Raw genomic sequence first — 14,150 nt, 5'->3', positions numbered from 1 at the left:
AGAGTTTCAGAGTTCCTCTGTGGAGATGGGAGAACCTTCCAGAAGGACAACCATCTCTGCAGCACTCCACCAATCAGGCCTTTATGGTAGAGTGGCCAGACGGAAGCTACTCCTCAGTAAAAGGCACATGACAGCCCGCTTGGAGTTTGCCAAAAAGGCACCTAAAGGACTCTCAGACCATGAGAAACAACATTCTCTGGTCTGATGAAACCAAGGTTGAACTCTTTGGCCTGAATGCCAAGCATCACGTCTGGAGGAAACCTGGCACAATCCCTATGGTGAAGCATGGTGGTGGCAGCATCATGCTGTGGGGATGTTTTTCAGTGGCAGGGACTGGGAGACTAGTCAGGATCGAGGGAAAGATGAACGGAGCAAAGTACAGAGAGATCCTTGATGAAAACCTGCTCCAGAGCGCTCAGGACCTCAGACTGGGTTGAAGGACAACGACCCTAAGCACACAGCCAAGACAACGCAGGAGTGGCTTGGGGACAAGTCTCTGAATGTCCTTGAGTGGCCCAGCCAGAGCCCGGACTTGAACCTGATCTAACAACTCTGGAGAGACCTGAAAATAGCTGTGCAGTGATGCTCCCCATCCAACCTGTCAGAGCTTGAGAGGCTTTGCAGAGAAGAATGGGAAAAACTCCCCAAATACAGGTGTGCCAAGCTTGTAGCGTCATACCCAAGAAGACTCAAGGCTGTAATCGCTGCCAAAGGTGCTTCAAAGTACTGAGTAAAGGGTCTGAATATTTACTTTTTTTTTTTGCAAAAATGTCTACAAATATGTTTTTGCTTTGTCATTATGGAGTATTGTGTGTAGATTGATGAAGAAAAAAATAACAATTTAATCAATTTTAGAATAAGGCTGTAACGTAACAAAATGTGGAAAAAGTCAAGGGGTCTAAATACTTTCCGAATACACTGTACATCAGGTCATCACATCACATCATATACTAGACAGCTTGATCCTCTGTGATGAGTCTTACATATACACACACATACACCAAACACACATACAGTGCATGAGAACATGGTTGCGTGCAGGATATAGAATAGTCAACCGACTCATACATACTGTAATTGTCTACAGTGAGGGAAAAAAGTATTTGATCCCCGGCTGATTTTGTACGTTTGCCCACTGACAAAGATTTTTAAAAACATTTTTAGTCATTTAGCAGACGCTCTTATCCAGAGCAACTTACAGTTAGTGAGTGCATACATTATTTTTTGTATTTTTCATACTGGCCCCCCGTGGGAATCAAACCCACAACCCTGGCGTTGCAAACGCCATGCTCTACCAACTGAGCTACATCCCTGCCGGCCATTCCCTCCCCTACCCTGGACGACGCTGGGCCAATTGTGCGCCGCCCCATGGGTCTCCCGGTCGCGGCCGGCTGCGACAGAGCCTGGATTCGAACCAGGATCTCTAGTGGCACAGCTAGCACTGCGATGCAGTGCCTTAGACCGCTGCGCCACTCGGGAGGTTATCAGTCTATAATTTTAAATGGTAGGTTTATTTGAACAGTGAGAGACAGAATAACAACAAAATAATCCAGAAAAACGCATGTCAAAAATGTTATAAATTGATTTGCATTTTAATGAGGGAAATAAGTATTTGACCCCTCTGCAAAACATGACTTAGTACTTGGTGGCAAAACCCTTGTTGGCAATCACAGAGGTCAGACGTTTCTTGTAGTGGTCCTCTGTAGCTCAGCTGGTAGAGCACGGCGCTTGTAACGCCAAGGTAGTGGGTTCGATCCCCGGGACCACCCATACACAAAAAAAATAAAAAATAAATTATGCACGCATGACTGTAAGTCGCTTTGGATAAAAGCGTCTGCTAAATGGCATATTATTATTATTTATTGTAGTTGGCCACCAGGTTTGCACACATCTCAGGAGGGATTTTGTTCCACTCCTCTTTGCAGATCTTCTCCAAGTCATTAAGGTTTTGAGGCTGACGTTTGGCAACTCGAACCTTCAGCTCCCTCCACAGATTTTCTATGGGATTAAGGTCTGGAGACTGGCTAGGCCACTCCAGGTCCTTAATGTGCTTCTTCTTGAGCCACTCCTTTGTTGCCTTGGCCGTGTGTTTTGGTTCATTGTCATGCTGGAATACCCATCCACGACCCATTTTCAATGCCCTGGCTGAGGGAAGGAGGTTCTCACCCAAGATTTGATGGTACATGGCCCCGTCCATCATCCCTTTGATGCGGTGAAGTTGTCCTGTCCCCTTAGCAGAAAAACACCCCCAAAGCATAATGTTTCCACCTCCATGTTTGCCGGTGGGGATGGTGTTCTTGGGGTCGTAGGCAGCATTCCTCCTCCTCCAAACACGGCGAGTTGAGTTGATGCCAATGAGCTCGATTTTGGACCCAGTTCTCCTCTGAATCATTCAGATGTTCATTGGCAAACTTCAGACGGCCCTGTATATGTGCTTTCTTGAGCAGGGGGACCTTGCGGGCGCTGCAGGATTTCAGTCCTTCACGGCGTAGTGTGTTACCAATTGTTTTCTTGGTGACTATGGTCCCAGCTGCCTTGAGATCATTGACAAGATCCTCCCGTGTAGTTCTGGGCTGATTCCTCACCGTTCTCATGATCATTATAACTCCACGAGGTGAGATCTTGCATGGAGCCCCAGGCCGAGGGAGATTTACAGTTATTTTGTGTTTCTTCCATTTGCGAATAATCGCACCAACTGTTGTCACCTTCTCACCAAGCTGCTTGGCGATGGTCTTGTAGCCCATTCCAGCCTTGTGTAGGTCTACAATCTTGTCCCTGACATCCTTGGAGAGCTCTTTGATCTTGGCCATGGTGGAGAGTTTGGAATCTGATTGATTGATTGCTTCTGTGGACAGGTGTCTTTTATACAGGTAACAAACTGAGATTAGGAGCACTCCCTTTAAGAGTGTGCTCCTAATCTCAGCTCGTTACCTGTATAAAAGACACCTGGGAGCCAGAAATCTTTCTGATTGAGAGGGGGTCAAATACTTATTTCCCTCATTAAAATGCAAATCAATTTATAACATTTTTGACATGCGTTTTTCTGGATTTTTTTGTTGCTATTCTGTCTCTCACTGTTCAAATAAACCTACCATTAAAATTATAGGCTGATAATTTCTTTGTCAGTGGGCAAACGTACAAAATCAGCAGGGGATCAAATACTTTTTTCCCCTCACTGTATGTGCATGTGTTTGAGTGTGAGTCACTTAGCATGTCTTGCCCCTTCTTTCTCACTCCTCAAAACTGGAGGCAGCAGCCACATACTATAACCCTCCAACCCCGTTACCCCAGCTCTGGCGTGATTCATGCTCCAGACAGGGGTCTTTACTCTTCACACCCTGTCATGTGTGACTCTTCATCTTCATCTGTCCCCATGCAGTTGCCCCGACAACTCCCTGCCAATCGCCACCACTCGTCTCAGAATTATGCAAATATCACCATGCTTATAAATGATCTCCTTGACCAATGGGACACATTAACACCCAAATAGCACACTTAGCAAATTAGCGTGCAAATTCACAGTGTTTATGGTGATTCCTCTATGTGTGGATATCTGCTCTCTTTTCCTTGAGTAAAACAGTGAACATGATATATTATATCATGACTACTGTATGGGATGCAATGCCAAGCCCACTGCCCAGCTCAATAAATAATATTGAAGCATGAAGTGTTACCCATGTTTTTAGCATGTGGCTAGCTGAGTAAGGACTCCAGATATATGATACAATGAACGCAGCTGAAAGCATCTGCAGTATGTAACCTAAGAATGATGAGAGTTTCTACTTTCTAAATAAAAACACAAGCACACCAGAAATTCTCTGGAAAATGCATGAACGAGTCAAAAAGGTGAGGAACGACTCACACGCACACATACCCCCTCTGGGGCTAACTTTAATCCAGTATCAAATTCTAACCATGGAGTGAAGGAGAGAGAGCACCCAGAATGGAAGTGTCTACTGTTGCCTTGGTAACAATAGAAGCATAAGGCTCCCTGTGGTTGCAATAATCATTATGTGCAATTGACATTACATGCTCAGTTGGTAGAGCATGGCGCTTGCAACGCCAGGGTTGTGGGTTCGATTCCCACGGGGGACCAGTATGAAAATGTATGCACTCATTAACTGTAAGTCGCTCTGGATAAGAGCGTCTGCTAAATGACTAAAATGTAAATGTAAATGCAACATTCAATCCTGTCATACACCACATCATGGTTTCATAAATGATTTGTTTATCCAAACGTTTGGTAATTGTAACGGCATAGATAAAGACAAAATGCTGGCTGTACAATTTAGCTAGCTAGCCAGAATGATGCCTGTTGCCAACCATGTTTTACCAAGCTAGCTAGCAAGCTAATAAAGCTAGCGATTCATGTTGGACAATTCCAGTTGAAACCAGAGTATGTGAGGGGAGCAGAGCGGAGCGTGCCCAATTTGACTGGAGCGCGAAGCGAGTTTCCCAAAGGCTGGAGCTTCGGCCTTCTCGTCCACTCCAGTTTTGCTCCAGTAGCACTCACTTCTCGAGCTCAGGGCATGCCCGGCCCAGCATGCATTTATAGGCTACTTGTGTGCTGCTATAGCCTATTGCTTAGCTACTGTCATGGAGTTCGCTAAATATTTTCAGAAATAAACTGATAAATCCAACAGGTGCAAAATCAAGGTGACTTACAAAGATGTGGAGGACCAAGAGCAAGAGAGGGAGTGCAGTGATGTAGTGTCCACAACTAAGGAATAATTGTGGAATCCAGTGGCGGCTCCTGAAAAAATTCTCAGGGGGGGGCAATTTTTCTGATGATTTAGGTGACCTACACACATTTAAAAAAATATATGTCCAGCAACAACATGAAGACAGGGGCAGCATATAAGTCAATACCAGAAGCATTTATTGACTGATCTCAAAAGTGTTGGCTTACCAGGGTTGGTGGAGCCCTCAGTTTCATCTTTGCCTCGCAAAGCTAACTCAAACACTCCGCAAAACTTCACACACTGGATTAGCCGGCTGAGGATGTGGCGGTTCTTGCTAATGTCGTAGTAAATATATTTGTAATAGTGAATATGGAATATGATATGTTGAGTAAAATGTTGTGCTAAGATCTATTTAGGTCAGGAGCTGGTTATAAGTTCTGTTCCTATCCAATAACAATGGACAAAAGGGTCCTATCTTGTCAGCCTTGTCAGCAGGTGGCCAAGGACAACACCCATGCCATAGGCCTCTCAGTTCTTCCAACTCACGAGTTCTTGCTCTGACACACACACACACACACACACACACACACAAACACACACACACACACACACACACACACATCATCACTGTTAAACACACACACACACACACACACACACACACACAAAAATCCCCTCTCTTAGGCTGAACATTTGAAGACAGAGAACCCGACTCAGAGCCAATGCAACAGTGACAGTAGCCTGGAGGGGACCTCGCCCAACTCATCAGGACCAATCAGAAGATCAGAACTACTAGATTCAACCTACTTCATTTATTGCATAAAATGTCTGCACACAATGTTTCGGGGCTCTCTTCAGATAATAATAATAATAATAATAATATGCCATTTAGCAGACGCTTTTATCCAAAGCGACTTACAGTCATGCGTGCATACATTTTTGTGTATGGGTGGTCCCGGGGATCGAACCCACTACCTTGGCGTTACAAGCGCCATGCTCTACCAGCTGAGCTACAGAAAGTGGATACTCATGGATGCGCATCGCAATTGTAAAATGTCAACACAATTGGAGACACCACGTCATTTTTGGAGACATGTTATTGACAGTAAACTATTGTAGATGCGACTGCTAACTAAATAAAACATTTTAGCTGGCTAGCTAATCATCTTAGCTAAATGTGGGGCAAACAATTCAGTTATTTACCGTTAATTTGAGGGATTGGGGTGAAAGAAATCGAGTTACATAGTGATACTTTACGATATACTGTATTGACAATATCGCAATATTTTAGCGCTAGTTGGCTGTACCTGCACCAAAACACCATTATTGTTCCTTCATAGCTTGTTCTCAATCTTTTCACATTGGGAGCCAATTTGTTTTCAGCACTTTTATTTCCATGACTGATCAAAACTCGTTCTCATGGCTTTCTGATCCCTCTGCAACAGACATATGGTGCGCAATAAAATCACAGTATCGAATCGCAATACGTATAGAATCATGAGACTCGCAATGCTGATGCATATATCTTATCGTGAGGTTCCTGGCAATTCCCAGCCCAAGTACATTTGCCACAACAAATCTCTTCGCTAGCAAACGCGATGTCTTCTCCAAAACGGCAATGTGTCTCCAGCAATGTTTACTTTTTTGACGTTCTATGGCATCTCCACTTTCCAAGCATATATGACCACATGTAATATTTTGGTAAGTGATGCAAATAGTGAACTATGTAGGGCCAGGATGTAAAATATATGTAGCTGCAGCAATTTCTCTTATCTGATATGGTAAGTAATGGGGCTTAATTTATAGCTCCCTAAGAGTTTGACGAACGGGTCCGTGCACGCGATTCCAGATATCTTTACCTCTGAATAAACTGCCTTTATTATACCATATCCACCCTGTCCAAAGTCTCTACTTGGTCTCAGTTCTCCAGTAAACTTGTGATTATCAACACTAACCTCATCGTTGTGGCGGCGGACAGCTAGCCTGTATCCCTCATCAAGTTGAGTGGCAATGTTATTTTTCCGTTCGTACCAATTTTTGGAAAATCCTCGGGTGTAGGACTTTCCGCCTTTAGTAGAAACCTGTTGAATTATTAAATTTGGTCTGGGAGGTCCTAATTGTTTCGTTGCCAATTTATCTTCATTTGTTCGCCGACAAAAAGGAACTTCTTTCAAAGACACAATCCGCTCTTTTCTCAGTTACGTTCATGGTTACGTTACGTTACGTATGACGAAAGCGCGTAAGTGCAAGCCCTCAGACATCCATAGAGATTGTATTGAAGGCTCTGAAATTTGAAAAAAATAGATTTTACATTAGAGGCTATGAGAGACTTCTGGGCGATTTTCAACCTGACTGAAATCGCCCCAAAAGGGGGGGGAGCCATTTGAAGCACGACTTTAGCCTGATTCGACATTTAGTGGCAGTGTGGCACTGTGGCAGATCAGACGTATAGATTACAACACTGATAACTACTGTTGCCGTGATATAATTGATTAGAAAAAAAATCCCTTCCTTTTCCCGTTTGGCAGTGCGTCGCCCATATCGCCCTATTGAACAGGCCGCCCCTGGTGGAATCTGAAAAGACACTTATCCCGAAAGCATGACGGTGTACTACGTGCACATGCTAACAGAAAGGAACAAGGTGAGTAGCTAACTAAGTGTGTCACTGTAGCAAATTATTTGTAAACAAAAAATCAGATCTTAAAAGTTAAGTTAATTTTCGTTCTATTATTTATACAATAGGCTATCATTGATTTTGGCCCAATAGGCCTGACATATTACCTCTTTCAAGGAGCTTTCCGTTTTGATAGGGTTATTGTGCTAAAAACCTTTAGTCCTACCTATAGAAAAAAAACTCTGCATCCCTGCCCAGCCTGGCAAAAATGTCCCGGCAGGTGTTTAGCTTCCCCAGTATTCTCCACTGCTGGCCTGCTCTCCAGGCACCATCGCATGAGCCTGAAGCAACAGACTCTGGCCAAACTCAAAAAGTGAATTCAAAGGCACTGTAGACTGAGCCTAATAAGGCATTTTTATTACTTAAAAAAAAAACGTAATTCTAAGTAAGTCACAGCCTATATGCGCAATTTATACTATAATGATTTAATACAACAAATTGCTGTTTAAATGCTGAGCGCTTAATGTTCCTGTGTCGCACTCGCAAATGCTTCACAATTTACAGTATTTATTTTTAGGCTATAGCCTTGAAATAATATAGCCTAAATAATTCATTTTCGTTCCTTCTCTGGCTCCTGACCTATTTAGAGTGTTTATTTGCTGTTTAATACGACATGTAGTCTATTTGAAACGATGAGAGCTTCTTACAGTCACCTTTTCATGTTGTTTATTAAAATACTTTTAATTAAAATCATATGGTTTGCTTTCAATACTTAAAAACCAAATGGTAGGTCCAGGTAGTCACAAAAATATATTGGTGTTGGTTAAATGGTGATTTTAATTAATGGAGCAGCATTTTTTTTTGGGGGGGGGGGGAGCAAGGAGCAAGGCGCTGGAAAGGACATGGTGAGCTGGAGCAGTGTTGGGCAATTTGCTGTAACAACATATTTGAGAGACAAGTACTCATTGTGCAACTTTAACTATATATGGCCTACCGAGTGGGCTGCGGGTTCGATCCCAGGCTGGGTCACAGCCCATGAGGCGGCGCACAATTGGCCCAGCGTCGTCCGGGTTAGGGGAGGGTTTGGCCGGCGGGGCTTTACTTGGCTCATCGTGCTCTAGCGACTCCTTGTGGCGGGCCGGGCGTCAGTTGAACGGTTTTTCCTCCGACACATTGGTGCGGCTGGCTTCTGGGTTAAGCGGGCGGGTGTTAAGAAGCGCGGTTCGGTGGGTCATGTTTCGGAGGACGCATGACTCGACCTTCGCCTCTTAACATAAATTGTGTCCAGATTGCTTCGTGTGACATCGACAAAGAGAGGAAGGCACATTGAGTGAAATGAATCATAGGCTTAAGAGTACCTTCTCATATTCATCATTCTCACATCACCCCCTTTCTCTCTCACACACACACACCAAATATGACACTTTAACCCCTGGAGTGCTGATGTGTGCAGTGGTATGTGGCGCAGCCCTCTCCCTCGGACCAGTCATCCGAGTGGCAAACATAGAGACATAGCCAACCAGGCCATGTGGAAAATCACAGCCTATGGGCAAGACAAACTATCAGTTACAAACCAACACATTAAACACTGAACATGAATACAGTCTACTGAATTAACCATATGTGTGACAGCTGCCTGTCTGTCAGTGGTCCTATGCATCCTTAGGGACAGTCCACATTTACTGGGGGGGGGTGCTGGTCTAACTGGAGGTGTCACTAAAAAAATTAGCCCCTCTCCCCAACATAAAACATATTTTTACATGACCCTCCCCTTGTAATGTAAAAAATATGGCAAACCCTCCCCACTAATAGAAAATAAATAAATAAATAATGTAGCAACCCTGCCTTTATAAACGTGGATGAGCAACGCATTACTGCATACCGATTACCGACTTCAAGCGCTTCATCATGGTTTGAGTTTTCAACATCACAATCAAATAGAGTATGTCAATCTCGACAAACAGAAAATACATCCACTCCCTACTCAGTATCAAAGGCTTGGCAATCTCCCGAATGTCATGAAACCTTTTGGTGTTTTGTAACATATGTCTCTTTCCATTCATCGAATGGCCGGTGCGCAGTTTGTATGCTGGAATTACAGTGCCTTCAGAAAGTATTCCTACCCCTTGACTTATTCCACATTTTGTTGTGTTACAGCCTGACTTCAAAATTGATTGAATAGATTTTTTTTCTCACCCATCTACACACAATACCCCATAATTACAAAGTGAAAACATGTTTTTAGAAATGTTTGCAAATGTATTGAAAATGAAATACAGAAATATCTAATTTACATAAGTATTCACACCCCTGACTCAATACTTTGTAGAAGCACCTTTGGCAGTGATTACAGCTGTGAATCTTTCTGGGTAAGTCTCTAAAAGCTTTCCACACCTGGATCGTGCAACATTTGCCCATTATTCTTTTCCAAATTCTTTAAGTTCCGTCAAAGTGGTTGTTGATCATTGCTAGTCAACCATTTTCAGGTCTTGCCATAGGTTTTCAAGTAGATTTAAGTCAAAAATTTAACTCGGCCACACTCACCGTCTTCTTGGTAAGAAACTCCAGTGTAGATTTGGCCTTGTGTTTTAGGATATTGTCCTGCTGAAAGGTGAATTAATCTCCCAGTGTCTGGTGGAAAGCAGACTGAACCAGGTTTTCCTCTAGGATTTTGCCTGTGCTTAGCTTCATTTAGTTTCTTTTTTATCCTGAAAAACTCCCCAGTCCATAACTATTAAACTGCTAAACACGTGTATGTGACAAATAACATTTGATTTGATTTGATTACAAGCATACCCATAACATGATGCAGCCACCACTATGCTTGAAAATATGGAGAGTGGTACTCAGTAATGTGTTGTATTGGATTTGCCCCAAACATAACACTTTAATCAGGACAAAAAGTGAATTGCTTTGCCTCATTATTTGCAGTATTACTTTAGTGCCTTGTTGCAAACAGGATACGTGTTTTGGAATATTTGTATTCTGTAAAGGCTTCCTTCTTTTCACTCCGTCAATTAGGTTAGTATTGTGGAGTAACTACAATATTTTTGATCCATCCTCAGTTTTCTCCTATCACAGCTATTAAACTCTGTAACTGTTTTAAAGTTACCATTGGCCTTCCTTCCTCTCCGACAACTGAGTTAGGAAGGACGCCTGTATCTTTGTAGTGACTGGGTGTATTGATATACCATCCAAAGTGTAATTAATAACTTCACCATGCTCAAAGGGATATTCAATGGTCTGTTTTTATATTTTTACCAATCTACTAATAGGTGCCATACTTTGCGAGGCATTGGAAAACCTCCCTGGTCTTTGTGGTTGAATCTGTGTTTGAAATACACTGCTCGACTGAGGGACCTTACAGATAATTGCATGTGTGGGGTACAGAGATGAGGTAGTCAAAATCATGTTAAACACTATTATTGCACACAGTGAGTCCATGCAACATATTTTGTGACTTATTAAGCACATTTTTACTCCTGAACTTATTTAGGCTTGCCATAACAAAGGGGTTGAATCCTTATTGACTAAAGACATTTCAGCTTTTCATTTTTAATTAATTTGTACAAATTTCTCGGCCACCTGGGTTCTACTAGAGGCGTCACTACAGACTCGGATTCGATTGGCCCAGCGTCGTCCGGGTTAGGGGAGGGTTTGGCCGGGGTGGCTTTACTTTGCTCATCGTTCTCTAGCGACTCCTTGTGGTGGGTCGGGCGCCTGCAGGCGGACCTCGGTCGTCAAGGTGAACGGTGTTTCCTCCAACACATTGGTGCGGCTGGCTTCCGGGTTAAGTGGCGGGTATGAAAAATGTATGCACTCACTAACTGTAAGTCGCTCTGGATAAGAGCGTCTGCTAAATGACTAAAATGTAAAAATGTGTTAAGAAGCGCGGTTAGGCGGGTCATGTTTCAAAGGACTCATGACTCGACCTTCGCCTCCCGAGCCCGTTGGGGAGTTGCAGCGATGAGACAAGAGGTGGAGAAAATTGGGGAGAAAAAAGGGGGTAAAATACAATTTGTATTGATTTTAAATTCAGGCTGTAACACAAGAACATTTGGAAAAAGTTAAGGGGTGTGAATACCTTCTGAAGGCACTGAATATTCGAGTGGAGCGGATGAACGTGCCTAGAGGAGACTTTTGAAGTAGCCTAATCTAATTTCATGGCGGCATCCCCTTTGCGACCGTAATGCACCCTAAAAAAATCCATGCCTTTTGCGGCCAATGACCGTTGTGCCCTTGGCCTAGAGTGCTGCGTTGTGCCCTTCTCCCTGAGTGATGCGCACTCCGAAGCACCTCTCACTCACATGGCTCTCCATCACGTGATCGGGTCTTTCTCACAGGCTACAAGTGAAGACAGACACATAGGGGACGCAACTGCTCGCATCCTTATCCAATTCTGAGGTGCATATTGAAGATATTGGAAGAACTGTCCACGTACTTTTCGTCAGCAAACAAGATGAGTAGGCCTAACGAACAGCAAAAGCACTAGCCTATGTCAATCTACTATCCCCCATAGCACAAAAGTCAACCTATTCTATTCTGTGCGAGAAATAAATATTCCAAACATAGTCTGGGACAGTTGTGGGATGCAATTGATCCCGAATTAATACACCCACTAGCATCAAAAAACCTGGCTGATGCAACAGATCAGAACGTTTAGCTTAAAATGTTTATAAACTATTAGGCTATTTCTTCACATTATAAGTGCAGCAATGCGCACATGGCAGTAGGCTATAAGCGCAAATGTTCCATTAGCGGGAAAACATAATTATCAAAAGTGACCGCAAATGCGATTATGCATGTAATGCTTTCATTATAAAGGCGCATTTTTATGGTAAATTATCTTCCCCAAACTTGAAACTCACGCGCTGCTTATGTATGCCAGTCAGGCTCTAAACCCCTTGTAAAGCGGATGAATGTGCTTAATTTTAAGAAGTTATTTGGCCACTTTAGTTGTGATACAAACCTTATCAAAACATATAGGTCTATGGGCTAGGCTACATGAGGTGTGCGACTATGATTAGAAAAAGTCGCCAAAAAAGGCTGTTTTTATGCTGGGCATCATTCACAAGTGATAGGCTAATATTGTCACCCATCAGACTATTCTTGATTTAGTCTTGTCTTTACATATACTAAATAATATGTGTGAAATTTGTTTTGATTGGAATGGACCAATATCATGCACCTGTCTCGAAGCAGCGGGAAAAAATACATGTCATCTACGCACTTAAATAGCGAATGGAGGACGCTTTTCCCGTGGTTCATTTTCATGCCAGCCAAGTAGGCTATACTCCTGTTGTAAAGATAAGCAATGTGCTTAATATTAGGAAAGTTGAGAAATAAATATAGTAGGCCTAGCCTATAGGAAGCTGATGGGATCCTCCTATTTTTAGTAGAGGCCATAACTCTGTTTTCTCGCCAATTGCAAAGCCTATAGAAATGTTGCGCAACATGAGCTCATGGGCTCTCTAGATTTTCGATTACATTTGCATTGATGTCAGAGTGAACCAAATCAGATATCATTCTGCCAGGTAGGCCTACTTTGCAGTCAACATTTAATTGGGAAGGTTTTTGGGGAAAAACTTTGAAAATGACTGTTTCAGCATGCATCAAGGATTTTATAGAGCCGATAGGCTTTATGCTGTATCTTACCTTTAGAAGTATTGACTTCAGGCTGATTCCTAGCATCTATTGAGTTGCCATACATTTAATGTCCAAATCAACTTAAAGTATCTACAAAATGAGTTTTGCAGCGAAAGGAAGGCTACAGATAAATGTCTTCATTTTACTGTTTGTGATACACAAATTATTATTTTGACTCCCATGATTCAATTCACAGTGATTGAACTGAACCCCATCTACTACAATGGCGAAGAATACCATTCAATTCATCAAAAATAATCGTAAAAAAAAAATATTTTTTATATTAATTAATTATTTATATTAATTAAATTAATCACCTTTTTTTTTTTTGAGAAACGTGAAAAGGGGCATCCGTTAAATAGTAAATACAATTTGTAAGGCCTAAACAAGATCAATAGGGGAGGTTTTTGAGCTGTGTGTCTCGTGTCTTGACTGTTCTTTCATGCGCAATGAAGCCCCTGTCCTCTCCACTGCCTATAAACTATTCCTCTATGTTATTGTGGATTTATATAGAATTATTTTATGTGTGGTATGATTGCTAGTTAACCTATTGCAGATCTGGACAAAAGATCCACCGACCACTATTGCCAATATGGATAGAGGGCAAAATAGAGTTGACTGTATAGTAAGAGCGCAGAAAAGCATAGTGTATAAGGGAAGTACCAAAACACCTTGATAGGGGAGGCGCATGCAAACAGATGAGGAAATGTGGCTATATGGAAGAAATTATATAGTAAAACCTTCAAAATGGGGAAGGTAAACCACTGAAAAAATGCACTATCCCCACCCCAAAATGTTTTGGACCAGCCCCTCCCACCCAATTACATTTTCAACTGTCCCTAAATAGCTTCAGTAAAGCATCTTAAAATGTCTATAGTTCATAAGTACATTTGTGAAGTATACACTACATGACCAAAAGTTGCTTGTTGAACATCTCATTCCAAAATCATGGGCATTAATATGGAGTTGGTCCCCCTTTGCTGCTATAACTGCCTCCACTCTTCTGGGAAGGCTTTCCACTAGATGTTGGAACATTGCTGCGGGGACTTGCTTCCATTCAGCCACAAGAGTATTAGTGAGGTCTGGCACTGATGTTGGGCCTGACTCACAGTCGGCGTTCCAATTAATCCCAAAGGTGTTCGATGGGGTTGAGGTCAGGGCTCTGTGCAGGCCAGTCAAGTTCTTCCGCACCGATCTCGACAAACCAT

The sequence above is a fragment of the Coregonus lavaretus genome (genome assembly GCF_964263955.1).
Source record: "Coregonus lavaretus genome assembly, chromosome: 5".
In the NCBI taxonomy this organism is placed as follows: Eukaryota; Metazoa; Chordata; class Actinopteri; order Salmoniformes; family Salmonidae; genus Coregonus; species Coregonus lavaretus.
This window is presented reverse-complemented; position numbering follows the sequence as displayed.